Below are 15,371 nucleotides of genomic sequence, written 5' to 3' on the forward strand. Positions count from 1 at the left end.
GCAAATATTATTAATAAAAATAATAAAGAATAATACAATGAAGAATAATTGCTGTTAGAGAGTCTAACAATCAAACAAAAACAACCAACTAGCTATCAATACAACGACGATAACTAGACACATTTAAAAATGTGCTCTTACCGAAAAGGCGCCAATGTGCGCAATTCATCCGTTTACGAGTCTCGTCGCTTAGGGGATTTATTACCCAGGGGTTTTATTCGCTAGTGGGGACCCAATGTGGTTGTTGTTATGGAGGTTTCGTCTGCGAAATAAAAAAAGCAGTGTAAGGGTTATTTTTTAAAAAATATCTATATATTTATATCAATATCAATATATAGTAGTACTAAAAAATCTATAAAGCAAATTGGTTATTAGCAAATTAATGTGATAGTTATTAACAACTAAATATATAATGCATGTGTTAAAATGTTAAATAGGGAGTATAACCTTTAAAATTTTGTTCAATATTTATATTATTTATTATTTATTATCTATTATCTATTATTGAAATTAAATTAAAGTGAATATGATTCTTTTATAGGGTCTTATTATAGGGGTAAAACCTACCTCATACGACTCCAATCGAATATGAATATTTTCATAAAAATTAGCTTATACAATAAACACTTTAAATTATTTAGTGCAAGTAGAATCAGTCATATTGTGAGGAACATTTGTAACAAAAAAGAATTACGGAGAATATTATATTGATGAGCTTTATTTAAAAAAATAAATTAAAGAAGTACAAATAGTTTTATTTTTTTAAGTTTTCTTCTGCTCTTTCACCATATAAGACATCTTTGTAAAATAATAAATTATTATTTATAAATCCGTAATAGTTTTTAGAAAAACTTATGTAACATATGAATTATTTTGTCTTAAACGATATCAATGTGTAACCATGAAAATGTTGTAAAATTATCGAATTTTTTTTATGTATAATATTAGAAAAATGTTAATATGAGATGTTGGTCATATATATATATATATATATATATATATATATATATATATATATATATATATATATATATATATATATATATATATATATATATATACTAGCTTAAGACCCGCGGATTCGCGAGTTTCGTCAGTAAAAATTAGAAATGTAATATATTATGTATGAGCACATCAATGTAATTTACAAAAATTATGTCAAATAAAAAAAACATGAAGTTGAACATAATTGTAGATATAAATTACGTATAATAAATATACTTGATGTAAATAAAGTTTACACGATTAAGAAAAAAAGATAATTGATAACATCATGTCGGATACTTATTTGTAGTATAAGTTTTTAAAAAATAGACCATTATCCAGCCCACCTACTTGGCACATCTAAATTTGATACCTTTTGCTCTTATCGGCAATTTCTTTGTCTAGTCGTTCATATTCCTTAAGACTCACCCTCTTTCAATTAAACCAAGTGTCATTATAAATTACAAAAGCAATAAGAAATTTGTGCATCAAACAAATTACCAATTCAACCCACTACCTCTTCAAATCTGTGTTAAATTATTTGTGACTATGTACTCAGTACCACATGTCACCAGTGCATCAAAGTGAAGTTTATATTTTAGAGTTGTCTAATCAACATACTTGGTAATTTCAACACTTGTCAAAATAAGATATGGCCATCAACTGGATTAAAGTAACAATGTTGACATTAGATACCAAAATCAACTAAGAATTAAAAATCCAGCTTTTTAAGTGATGAACTTCTGAATATTCACTGTATTATTCATATATCAGTTAGTGCCTAGACAGTTAAAGATATGCTATTTCTAAAAGAAGACATTTAAAAAGAATGAAGCAACATAAGGAAAATTACAATTTACAAATAGAACTCCTTATAACAACTTGTACCTTGACCTAGATCACGGAAAGAAGGCAAAACTGACAACAAAGCCATGTGACCAGTCCCCATCTGAAGCGACATTATGATCCGGAGTATCACCAATCTAATCAAGATCAACGCATCTGGAAAACCCATTCAGATAGTATAACATAGTGTCACCGGAAGCTAAAACAAAAAAGTTAGGGGGTTAGAAAAAAGGGTTGAAACATTCCGTGAATTAGTGGTTCTATCGGAAAGAACTTTCTGGTGAATTGTAATGCTTATGATGTTGCATTGGTTACAAATTCCTTTGTCTGACCATCAATACGAGTTCAAAGCGATCTTTTAAAAATGCTTTAATCTTTGTTTTCCTCTCATGGGATAATGCATGTGCAACAAAGAATAAAACATCTGAAAATATTAATATGTATGTAAATTAAAGGTAATAACTTCAACCCAATTACTTATGAATGGGTCGATATATATGTATACCTACATCTAACAGGTCTTAACAAACCAAAGTTCATGTTCATTGAATAAAACATACCAAACCAATTTACGTAACAATCTCTTTTAATATAAACTTTGTAATCATATTTGCCACACAAACTTCTTGTTCAAAATGTATAACCTTTGAACAAATGGTATATGTGTATATAACATTTATATTTTAACTTCTTGTTCAATATGTGTAAGCCACCCACCCATTTTTCCACCTTTAGGACCTTTAGTTTAACTGTTTAATATAGAGACTGCAGTAAGAAATTTAATTACCTTCATTATATTAGCCGTGTGAACTTCAAGATCCTTTGACAACTCTTCAAACTCTACAGTCTACGCATAAACTATAATAAATTAACATCCCTTGAAATATGAAGAAATAAAATTTCCCATGTACAAAAAATAATGAAATAATACTTATTATTTTACACCTTCATTTTCATTCTTCTGAAGCGCAACACGCTTCTCGTGATCACTTGTAACCTGGTAAGTTTCTCCAAGCACCTTAACGAAAAGTTTCTAAACGTTTTTTTTTTCTTTCGAATTTAACCTACCGATGAGGCTATTTTCTACCTCTTACACAATACCGATGAGGCTATTTTCTACCTCTTACACAATACCAAAACAGAAGCTCGTTATAGTGACAATACATTGAACCATGAATTATGTCAAAATTGCAACGTAACGTGCCATATCTTAATATTAAAAAAACACCAAATGAGTAAACTAATTAAATAACATGTCAATCACCAGCTTGTATATTAAAAAGACACCAAATGAGTAAACTAATTAAACTACAAAGATTCTACAAAAGGGTTCGCATATCCACTTAATCTGAGTGCCAGCTTGTCATTGAACTAATAGCTGTCATCATGGAACTTGTATGTAAAACGAACAACACAGACCTAAATGGTGTTTCTCTACTTCGATAGCAACACATTAAACCATAGTTAATATTGACACCTACCAATATCGTAAAAAGCCTTGAACTATATGCATTCAGGACATCATTAAATGCCAACTATATATCAAATGCGACATGTAAGTATTTTTGGATATCTACCTTGAAAGTGGATATGGCTACTTAATAAATACATCAATTTTGGTGTTTAAGGCTAGTGATTTTTATGATACAAACCAAAAGACCTCTACCAACAAACTCTTACTTCAAAAAAAAAAAAAAAAAAATATTAAATCACTTAAAAACTGATAGTAAAGCAAATCATGATTAATTATAAAATCATATCAAAACTGACTCTAAATCATATTACCACAAATAATAAGTAAATCACATCAAAATTAGAACTTTAAAGAAAATTAAGAGATTTAAAGGCTTACAAATCAATTTCAACGAACGCTCAAATACTGTAAATAGAGAGCTCTTTTAGTCCATGGTAGATACCTTCTTCATCTTCAAGGTTTATGGGCGACTATATCCGGTGAATATGTTAATCGCAATATTCCGAATATACTATCATTAGTTCCCTCTGATGCAAGAATCATACCCACTGAAATGTAAAAGGATCACAATTACAATTGCCATTAGAACAACATATAAAAATGATATCAAAAAGATGAATAACCACTATTTTAATGACCACAATGAATCAAACCCATAAACAACAGACCCGAATCTAATTCAAATCAAGTACTGTAATCCAAACCGTTATCTTGAAATCTCTATAACATATCTGTTGAATTGATTCAAGTACTGTAATCCAAACCGTCACTCTATTTAGACTCTGTTACATATCTGTTGAATTGATTCAAGTTATGTTTTATTTACAAATCGAAATCGGGGTCAAATGTTATCACCAAGTGTTTGTACACAAATGCATAAGGTATTCTGAATCAGTTAAACTATATGTCAAAATTCAGTATAATTGTAAATACATAATCCGATTTAACAATATGTAAAAATTCATTATACTTCTTAATTCAGTATACTTTTAAATACATAATCCAGTTACACTATATACTTCTAAATACATAATCCAGTTAAAATATATGTAATAATTCATTATATTCATATATTCATACCTCTAAATACACAATCCAGTATACTTCTAAATACATATACATAATCCAGTTAACGTATATGTAAAAATTCATTATATTCATATATTCAGACCTCTAAATACAGTATCCAGTATACATATGTAAATACATAGTCCATTTATACGATATGTAAAAATTATTCATATTCATACCTCAATTAAGGTTAAATTGAGTAGCAAAAAATAGCAGTTCAAAAACTCTCAATTTAATAGCCAAAAACAGAGCGTAAAAAAAATATCAGATTTCGATTCAGATTTGGATTCAATTGAATATATTACGATTAAAATTAATCGGCATAAATAGCAGAACAAAAAATTTCAGATTACGATTCAATTCATTATGTGTAGACCATCGTAAAATTAGCTTTTTTGAATTCGTGCGTTGCATGGGTGTGTAAAATTCTGTGTAATTTGCTGTTCATATTGGTATACAAATAGCGATACTAAAAAAATACGTAGTAAAAGTATAATAATTATTTAAGAGCTCGTGGTGTTGACAAATTTTAAAAATTGTGTATTGCACGGTGGGTAAAGTAATCATGCAAAATTAATTGATTGTTCCAAACAATTATTCTTTTGAGTTTAAGAGCCCGTGGTGTTGACAATTTGTAAAAGTGGCTTTGGATAGTGTTAGTAACTTAATGTCTACATTGAAAATTTGTCATGAAACGTAACGTTAGTAAAGTCTAAGTTATATTATTTTAAAATTATTATATACAATTATTTTTGAATAAAAGTGTAACCCGCGAGTTTAATTTTGAAAAAGTTGTTAGTAATTTCAATAAAATAATGGTACTTGAGGGAGTCGTCATGTATAATTAGTATTATAATAGTTATATTTGCGGTGTTCTCAAATATTTTAAGAACTTAAACTATAAATTCAAATTACTTCCATATCTATTGCTAAAAAGGAATGCTCCGTTAGCAGTGTTAGGATTGTTACAAATTCAAATGCATAAGTGATTATTAAGTAGTAGTATTAATCATGAACACTCTCTATCATATTTATTGCTAAAAGTGCTTTTGAGTGATGTTAATCATAACTTAATCAAATGGTGCCAACTAAGCAGGGTACCGTGTGAAAAAATATAATTTGCAATTCATAGTCATATGTAAATAGCAATACTAAAAAATAGAAAAAATATAAGAATTATTTAAGAGGTCGTTGTGTTAATAAATTTTGAAAATTCTTTTGTGTTTTATAGCTTGTGGTATTGACAAATTTAATATATATTAGTCTTATATCTTATCTATAATCTCCTCCTTTAAATTAGGAATTTACGGAGTATAACATCTATATATTTTATTTTATATATTAATACTAGATTTTAGAGCCCGTGCGTTACACAGTGGGTTAAATAATTGTGCAAAATTAATTGACTTGTTTCAAACAATTATTCAGTTAAGTTTAAGAGCCCGTGGAGTTGACATTTAAGGTTACTAACTCGGTATTCAGATATTGTGTCTTCACTCCACTTAAACGTCCAATGAGATCTGGTAAACAAAAAGTTTGTAAAAATGAGGGTAAAGATCGTTTTTAATTAACACATAATAGAAATGGAATGAACAATTGTACAATACATCCGTTAGACATGTTAAGTAAATAGTTACTTGTATATATAAATAGTTAGGATAAATTTTTCCTACTTACCAATTGTAACTCCAAAATCCATATGATACAGAAATACCTGCATTGAAAGGTACAAAGCTTTGTTAAAATATTAGTGCAATCTAATTAAATGGATTCTATTGTCACAAGATATATTTTGTAGAGATTTTTGCATATCTCTATGATATCTTGCATTTAATATAGAGATTTTGCATATCTCTAAGATATCTTGCATTTAATATAGAGATTTTGCATATATCTAAGATATCTTGCATTTAATATAGAAATTATAGGATATTTCTTTTATATCTAGCATTTAATGTTTCTTAGGTATAGTTGGTTTGCATTTATTATGCATTTAATATTTCTCTTGTATTTAAAGAGGTAGTATGTAACATTTGAAAATAAGGAAAACCATTTTACAATACACTTCAAATTTGTACATTCTTTGTTCATATTTTGTTTACTAAACTTCTATTCCTAGCAAGTATATTAATTACTTTATGGTATCAAGAGCTTGGTTATAAACTTGATTATAAGTTTAGTCCTAAGTTAAACTTTATGTGCAATTACTCAAAGTGTAAACTAGTTTCTTGCTAATCATAAATGGAAGCTTATCTCCAAGGTCAAGACCTATGGGAACTTGTGGCCGGAAGCGATGCCATAATTCCCGTAGAAACTCTTGAGCAAGGCGAGTCACGAAGAAAATGGAAGATTAAGTGTGGGAAGGCTCTCTTTGCGTTGAGGACATCAATTAGCAAAGAGTTCATAGAACACGTTCGTGATCTTAACTCGCCAAAGGAGGTTTGGGATACTCTTGAGAAACTCTTTACCAAGAAGAATACCGCACGGTTGCAATTCCTGGAAAATGAGTTAGCAATCTCAAGACAAGAAGGTATGTCAGTTTCTGAATATTTCTTACGGGTGAAAACTCTTTGTTCTGAAATTTCAGAGATTGATACAAACGAGAAAATTAGTGAATCTCGGTTGCGAAGATATTTAATTCGTGGTTTGAAGAAAGAGTATGTTCCATTCATAATCTCTATACAGGGGTGGTCTACTCAACCTTCGGTTGAAGAATTAGAGAATTTGCTCTCTAATCAAGAAGCTTTGGCCAAGCAAATGGCTAAAGGATTTGAAAATGATGCGGTATTGTTTTCAAAAGGGAAGAACTTCAAGAAAGGTTCTTCTAGCAAAGAAAAAGAAGAAGAGCAAACTAGTTACAAAAGTAACTATGAAAAGAAACCTCCCACATGTTACAAGTGCGGGAAGGTTGGTCACATCAAGAAATATTGTCGTTCTAAAGTCACAAAAGCAAACGTGGCTTGTTCAAGCAACGATGATGATGAAGTCAAATGGGAGCAATGTTTTACCGTTGATACGGTTGTTAAGAAGAATCAATGGATTATTGATTCAGGTTGCTCTCATCATGTGACCGGTGATGGAACTCTTCTTCATGACGTTAGAGATCACAATCAAAATTGAGTTGTAATCACGGCCGACAAATCAACTCATCCGGTTAAAAAGGAAGGTAATGCTATTATTGATGTTAATAATAATACTTTTACTTTGGAAGATGTTTATCTTGTTCCTGAATTGACCAAGAATCTAGTTTCGGTACCTCAAATTACCGAATCTGAAAAATATGTTCTTTTTGGTCCAACGGATGTGAAGGTCCTTGAGAATGTCAAGGAGATTGTGGGTGATGTTCTTTTCACGGGAGAAAAGAAAGGTTCTTTGTTTGTGTTGTCCGCAGGTGAGGCTTATGTGAAGAAAACAAGTCAAACCGACAACGGAGCTATTTGGCATGCTAGACTAGGCCATGTGGGATATCAAATGTTGCAAAAGATATTCTCACATAAACTAGTTGATGGAATTCCTCAATTAAAGAATGTTCATGAGGAAGTAATATGCCAAGGATGTCAATATGGAAAGTCACACCGACTTCCATATAAGAAGTCAACAAATCGAAAACAAGGTTTGCTTGACTTGATTCATACGGACTTGATGGGGCCAACAAAAACACCAAGTTATGGCGGTCATTGCTATGTCATGGTGTTAATTGATGACTATTCTCAGTTTACTTGGGTGAAATTTCTAAAGGAGAAAAGTGAAGCCTTATCAAAGTTCATAGAGTTCAAAGAAGCGATAGAATCAGAATTTGGGAGAAAGGTAAAAGCTCTTAGGAGTGATAATGGTGGAGAATTCATGTCAAATGATTTCTTTACTTATTGTAAAACAAATGGTATTTCTCGCCAAATGACTTGTCCGGATACTCCACAACAAAATGGGGTTTCAGAAAGAAAGATTACTTACCTTGTTTCAATATGTTTATCTTGGTTACATGACAAGGGGCTGCCTAGGGAGCTATGGGCGGAAGCACTTCAATGTGCTTGTCATGTGTCTAATCGGTTATCATCTTGGCCAAGTACACAAAAATCATCTTTTAAGCTAGCTTATGGTGAAAAGCCTAATGTAAGCTATTTTAGGGTGTTTGGTTCTATTTGTTATGTTCATGTTCCAAAATCTAACCGAACCAAACTTGACCCAAAAGCTCGAAAGTGTATTTTTGTTGGTTATGATTCTCACAGGAAAGGTTGGAGGTGTATGGATCAAGAAACAAAGAAGTTTACCACTTCAAGAGATGTGGTATTTGATGAAGTGTCTTCTCAATTTTCTGAATCAAGCAAAAATGGTGAAGAAAATAGAGATTACAAATTTATGTTTCCTAGCTTCGACACTCAAGAAGAAAGTGAGAATGATGGTGTTTCTCAAAATCAAGAAGAGACGCCTATTGAAGAAGTACCAACTCAAGTTAGAAGGTCAACAAGAGAAAAAAGACAACCAAAACATCTAAGTGACTATGAGGTGAACACAGTCATAACTTATTTCTTTTCAGGTGGCTTAACTGAAGAACCAACATGTTATGAAGAAGCTAAAGATTCTCCGGATTGGAGAAAAGAAATGCAAGAGGAGATTGATGCATTGGAAAAGAATGAAACTTGGGAGCTTGTCAAGAAACCGGAAGCATGTAAACCAGTTACTTGCAAATGGGTCTACCGTTTGAAGAAGAACTCGGATGGAACCATTAATAGGTTCAAGGCTCGGTTGGTGGCTCGTGGCTTTTGTCAAAGTTATGGGCTTGATTATGAGGAAACTTTTAGTCCTGTGTCTAAAATGGTAACGGTGAGAACAATAATCTCATTAGCGGCTTACAAAGGGTGGAAATTGTGGCAACTTGATGTGAAGAATGCTTTTCTATATGGAGAGCTTAATCGTGAGGTGTTCATGGAACAACCTATTGGGTTCATTTCAAATCAATTTTCAGAATATGTGTGCCGGTTGAAGAAAGCTCTTTATGGCTTGAAACAAGCTCCGAGAGCTTGGTACGGTAAGGTTGCACAATACCTTGTCTTTTGTGGTTTTAAGATTTCTGATGCGGATTCTAGTTTGTTTGTAAAGAAAGAACCAGGTTTCCATGTTTTGGTATTATTATATGTTGATGACATGATTATCACCGGAGGAAACGAGTCAGAAATCTCTCGTTTAAGTGATGATCTTTCGGTTCGTTTTGAAATGAAGAATCTGGGGGAGATTGGATGTTTTCTTGGCTTGGAAGTCGATAAATTAGAAAACGGGTACTTTATCTCTCAAAGGGGTTATGCAAGAAGTCTCTTGGAACGTTTCAACATGGGGGAGTCAAAGCCTATGACTACTCCAATGGAACCAAACCTCAAAATGAAGAAAGATCAAGGAAAAGAGCTCAAGGATGTGAAGTTGTTCCGACAAATGGTTGGGAGTTTGATCTATCTAACCATCACAAGGCCGGAAATTTCTTACTCGGTTGGCATTGTTTCTCAATTTATGCAATGTCCAACTAATGTTCATCTTGATGCAGCAAAAAGGATCCTTCGTTATGTGAAAGGATCAATGGGTCACGGTTTGTGGTACAAGAAGTGTGATGATGTTTTGTTAAATGGTTTCGTGGATGCAGATTGGATGGGAGACGCAAATGATCGCCATTCAACTTCGGGTTACTGTTTTAACATGGGTTCCGCGGTTATTTCATGGTGTAGCAAGAAGCAAGATGTTGTTGCTTTGTCTAGCACGGAAGCAGAATACATAGCTGCAACAATGGCGGCTCAAGAATGTATTTGGTTAAGAAGATTGATTGGTGACATACTTGAAAAAGTAGTTTATGTTGTCAAATTGAAATGTGACAACGAAAGTGCAATCAAGCTTGCTTCGAATCCCGTGTTTCATGCCCGTACTAAGCATATAGAAATGAGATATCATTTTATTCGTGAAAAGGTTCTTAGCGGGGAAATCGAGCTAGCAAACGTAAGGACAAATGCTCAAGTAGCGGACATCTTTACTAACGCTCTAATGAAAACCAAGTTCATGGAATTTCGAGAAACGTTGGGGATTATTGATCGAGAGTTTGCACTAAGGGGGAGTGTTAAAATATTAGTGCAATCTAATTAAATGAATTCTATTGTCACAAGATATATCTTGTAGAGATTTTTGCATATCTCTAAGATATCTTGCATTTAATATAGAGATTTTGCATATCTCTAAGATATCTTGCATTTAATATAGAGATTATAGGATATCTCTTTTATATCTAGCATATAATGTTTCTTAGGTATAGTTGATTTGCATTTATTATGCATTTAATATTTCTCTTGTATTTAAAGAGGTAGTAACATTTGAAAATAAGGAAAATCATTTTACAATACACTTCAAGTTTGTACATTCTTTGTTCATATTTTGTTTACTAAACTTCTATTCCTAGCAAGTTATTAATTACTTTAAGCTTAAACTGTTAGGATGACCATTTCAAATGTTGTTGGTTTAAGAGAAGTTAAAAAAATGTGAAACATATATCAACTTAGACGAGTTAAAGTATACAGAGTAAATAGAATAAGAATAGATTTTCAACATTTATTATACAATTTTTTCCAGAATAAACTTTCAAAAAAACATGGTCAGGCATTTGTCAACTGAAATGGGTCAAATATATTTTCTACAGCAGATTATGACAATAAGAATAAGCCACGTTGAAAAAAATACATACCAAGAAAATCTAATGTAGAATAATTCCCAGTATGTTCTGTAAGGATGGGATAAAGACACCCATCATCGTCCCAGATTTGACAACACTTCTAGCTGCATCTGCATTAATCATCCAACCCTCTGTTTCATAATTCCTTGCATATCAATCACAACGATCCATAGTTTGACTCCAAAGCATGAAACAAAGTTATTTAGTAATTGCGGTTAATAGGTACCTAAAGGTCACTATCTTGTTTCTTTCTGGAGCCAATTGGTCTTCAAAACCTAAAAGTCACAAGCCAAATCGTTTAGTCGATGGATAAACAAAGTGTCATATTAAAAAACTGAAAGAATAATGGCCCTAGAGGCATAGTGAAGCTTACTACGTAATAAATAAATATAAAAACATAGTTATTGCACAACCGAGAAAGTACAAAAAAAAAAGTATTGTATATTATAAACCTGTGCATATTAAAAGCACAACATGGTACGTACTTCTGCTAAAACTTTATCAGTTTTCATTGTATTCAACCAAAATTAGGCAGCACACTATTCCTAAACATATATATTAAATTAATGAAAATAATATTTGAATTAACATTATTTTCTGAAAACTTATTTTATAAAAATAGATAGAAAGTATTTCTAAGCAAGATCGGATGTTAAATTAAGCATATTACCTTGAATCTTGCAAGACCCAATTCCTGAAGCATCAATAAATAAATTGGACATGATACGTGAAGGGAAGTAAGTTGCAGAATATTAAAAAAGCATACTCCGTATTATATCTTCAACGTTTCTAAAATAGCCATAGAGGTGTCGTTGATCGAATTGAGTTAAGAATATTTGTTTAACGAAAATCTTCATTATCAACTAAACTTCAATAAAGATAAAGATAAAGATAGATATATAAATATAAAAAATACTCATCTTCAGAGCAAAATTATTTAAAATACTCATCTTCAGAGCAAAATTATTTAAAAAACAATGAACTTTCTGTTAGATTATGGAGACATTTATACAAAACGAGAAAGGAAAAAAAAAAAAAAAAAAACTGTTCCAGGGAATGTACCTAAGTTGGAGAAATTGGAGCTCGTTCATACGGATGTGTTTGGTCCAACCAATGTAGAATCACATGGAGGTTCTCGCTATTATGTCACCTTCATTGACGACTCCACTCGAAAGGTATGGGTTTATTTTCTTAAAGCTAAATCCGATGTATTTAATACTTTTGTGAAGTGGAAAGCTATGGTAGAAAATGAAACTAACTTGAAAGTCAAGAGCTTGAAGTCGGATAATGGAGGAGAATATGGTAGTCTTGAGTTTAAAGACCATTGTGCAAAGCTCGGTATTAGAATGTTGAAAACGGTACCGGAGACACCGCAACACAATGGGGTCGCCGAACGTATGAATCGTACGTTAAATGAAAGGGCTAAGAGTATGAGACTACATGCCGGTTTGCCTAAAATGTTTTGGGCGGATGCGGTTAACACGGCGGCTTATTTGATAAATAGGGGACCCTCAACACCGTTGAGTTTCCGAATTCCCGAGGAAGAATGGCAAGGTAAGAAGGTGAGTTATGGTCACCTTAGTATCTTTGGGTGTAATGCATATGTGAAGACCAAAGATGCGGATAAAGACAAGCTTGAAGCTAAGTCAAAGAAGTGTACTTTCATAGGCTACGGGTCGGATGAAATGGGCTATCGTTGTTGGGACAACGAAGCTAGAAAAGTAATTCGTTCGCGAGATGTTACTTTTGATGAAGATTCGGTCTATGCAAACCGGAAACGGGGAGTCCTAAACCGAGTCAAGTTACTTTTGACGATGTTTCTATTGATGATCTTGCAGGTTCTAGTGGGAGTACGGGGAACAATGAATTGCCAAATAACGGTGAGGCGTCGGAAAATGCTAATGATGGGGATGATTCGGAAAGCGGTGATGATTCCGAACATAGTGCGAGTTATAGTGATGAGGAGGACACAAATGAAACCGGTCCAACCATTCCGGTTACTCCTACACCAAGACGCTCGACTAGAGTGCCCAAACCTAATCCTAGGTATTCTCCATCAGCAAACTACTTGCTCTATACCGAGAATGGTAAACCCGAAAGTTACTTTGAGGCAAGAAAAACAAAAGAATCCATACAATGGGAACTTGCCATGAAAGAAGAGATGGGATCACTTGAGAAGAACAAGACTTGGTCACTAGTGAAGTTACCTCATGATAAAAGGGCATTGCAAAGCAAATGGGTATATAGAATCAAGAATGAGATGGATAGCAAGAAAAGGTACAAGGCTCGTTTGGTAGTCAAAGGCTTTCAACAAAAGGAAGGGGTTGACTACAAAGAGATATTTTCACCGGTAGTTAAAATGACTACTATCCGTTTGGTACTTTCTATGGTTGCATCCGAAGACTTACATCTTGAGCAACTAGATGTAAAAACTGCATTCTTATATGGTGATCTTGTTGAAGAGATCTACATGAGGCAACCCGAGGGCTTTGAGGTAAAGGGTAAAGAGAAGTGGGTTTGTAAGCTAAAGAAAAGTTTGTATGGGTTGAAGCAAGCACCTCGGCAATGGTACTTGAAGTTTGACGAGTTTATGAAGAAGATTGGTTTCTTAAGATGTGAAGCGGATCACTGTTGCTACTTGAAGAAATTCAAGTCTTCTTACATAATCTTATTGTTGTATGTTGATGACATGTTACTTGCAGGTTCAAACATGTCCGAAATTAACAAGTTGAAGGGATTACTTTCTCGAGAATTCGAGATGAAAGATCTTGGCGGTGCTAGGCAAATACTTGGCATGAGTATTGTGCGTGATCGTTTGAAGGGTACTCTATACTTGTCTCAATCCAAATATATTGAGAAAGTAGTAGAGAGGTTCAACATGGAAGATTCAAAGGCCCGTTCTATGCCTTTGGGAAGCACCTTAAAGTTATCGAAAAGTCAATCACCAAATTCGGAAAGAGACAAGAAGGATATGGAAAAGGTTCCATATGCATCGGCCGTGGGTAGTATTATGTATGCCATGGTTTGTACAAGACCCGATATTGCTCAAACAGTGGGAGTTGTAAGTCGTTATATGTCTAATCCGGGAAAAGAGCATTGGGAAGCGTTCAAATGGTTGTGATAATGCTAAAAACGAACATATATTTCATAGCATTATTCCTCAAGAAAGACAAGCTTTTAGTTGCAAATGTTCTATTTACAAGTGATATTCGTTTAAATATTAAAAGGTGAAGACAAAAGACAGATTCGACGAATTGAAGACACAAACGACCAAAAAGCTCAAAAGTACAAAATACAATCAAAGAGGTTCCAATTATTGATAAGAAACGTCTCGAAATTACAAGAGTACAAGATTCAAAACGCAAAGTACAAGATATAAAATAGTATGCAAGGACGTTCGAAAATCCGGAACCGGGACCAGAGTCAACTCTCAACGCTCGACGCAATGGACTAAAAATTACAAGTTAACTATGTATATAAATATAATATAATATATAATTAATTATATTAATTATATATATATTATATTTATAAAATAAATCGTCGGCAAACAAAGAGCCAAAGGTGGGTGAGCTGTAAAAACAAACTCCGCGACTCGCGGAGTTTGAAGAAGGAAAGGGCCGCAAGTCGCGGAGCCCCAAAAACTGAAACTCCCTATAAAAGCAAACGAATTCTGATCATTTTAAAAACATAATATATCAATCTCTCTATATCTATACGTAATATTTATATAATTTATATTTTAATTTTAATTTTAATTTTAATCCTAATAATAAGGGTATGTTAGCGAATGTTGTAAGGGTGTAAGTCGAAATTATGTCCGTGTAACGCTACGCTATTTTTAATCATTGTAAGTTATGTTCAACCTTTTTAATTTAATGTCTCGTAGCTAAGTTATTATTATGCTTATTTAAATCCGAAGTAATCATGATGTTGGGCTAATTACTAAAATTGGGTAATTGGGCCTTATACCATAATTGGGGTTTGGATAAAAGAACGACACTTGTGGAAATTAGACTATGGGCTATTAATGGGTTTTATATTAACTAAACAATACCTTGTTAATTTAATATACAAACTTATAATTCGACATATTTATATATAACCACATACGCTTGACTGGGTACGGTGGGCGGGATATCTATAAATACCAATAATTATTCATTTTACCGGACACGGAACTGGATTAATAGTTAATAGACTTGTTGAAACAGGGGTGAATTACATTCAAGGGTAATTGGTGTAATTGTTAACAAAGTAGTAAAACCTTGGTTTACACGCAGTCGATAACCTGGT

General features: G+C 32.7%; 2 long non-coding RNA genes across 3 annotated transcripts; both read right to left on the reverse strand.

Moving 5' to 3' along the window:
* Nucleotides 1-1,685: 1,685 nt before the first annotated feature.
* LOC139857576 (uncharacterized) lies at nt 1,686-3,649 on the reverse strand. Its single transcript, XR_011762596.1, has 2 exons — nt 2,618-3,649; nt 1,686-2,029 (listed from the first exon to the last, which is right to left on the reverse strand). It is a non-coding gene; the product is annotated as an uncharacterized lncRNA (long non-coding RNA).
* A 2,043-nt stretch (nt 3,650-5,692) lies between these two features.
* LOC139858199 (uncharacterized) lies at nt 5,693-12,015 on the reverse strand. 2 transcript variants are annotated; one of them, XR_011762846.1, is made up of 5 exons: nt 11,746-12,015; nt 11,302-11,350; nt 11,088-11,206; nt 6,053-6,089; nt 5,693-5,895 (listed from the first exon to the last, which is right to left on the reverse strand). It is a non-coding gene; the product is annotated as an uncharacterized lncRNA (long non-coding RNA). The 2 variants fall into 2 exon arrangements; XR_011762845.1 differs by having other exon boundaries at nt 11,088-11,220.
* Nucleotides 12,016-15,371: the final 3,356 nt, after the last annotated feature.

Source organism: Rutidosis leptorrhynchoides, chromosome 7 (genome assembly GCF_046630445.1).
Source record: "Rutidosis leptorrhynchoides isolate AG116_Rl617_1_P2 chromosome 7, CSIRO_AGI_Rlap_v1, whole genome shotgun sequence".
Taxonomy (NCBI): domain Eukaryota; kingdom Viridiplantae; phylum Streptophyta; class Magnoliopsida; order Asterales; family Asteraceae; genus Rutidosis; species Rutidosis leptorrhynchoides.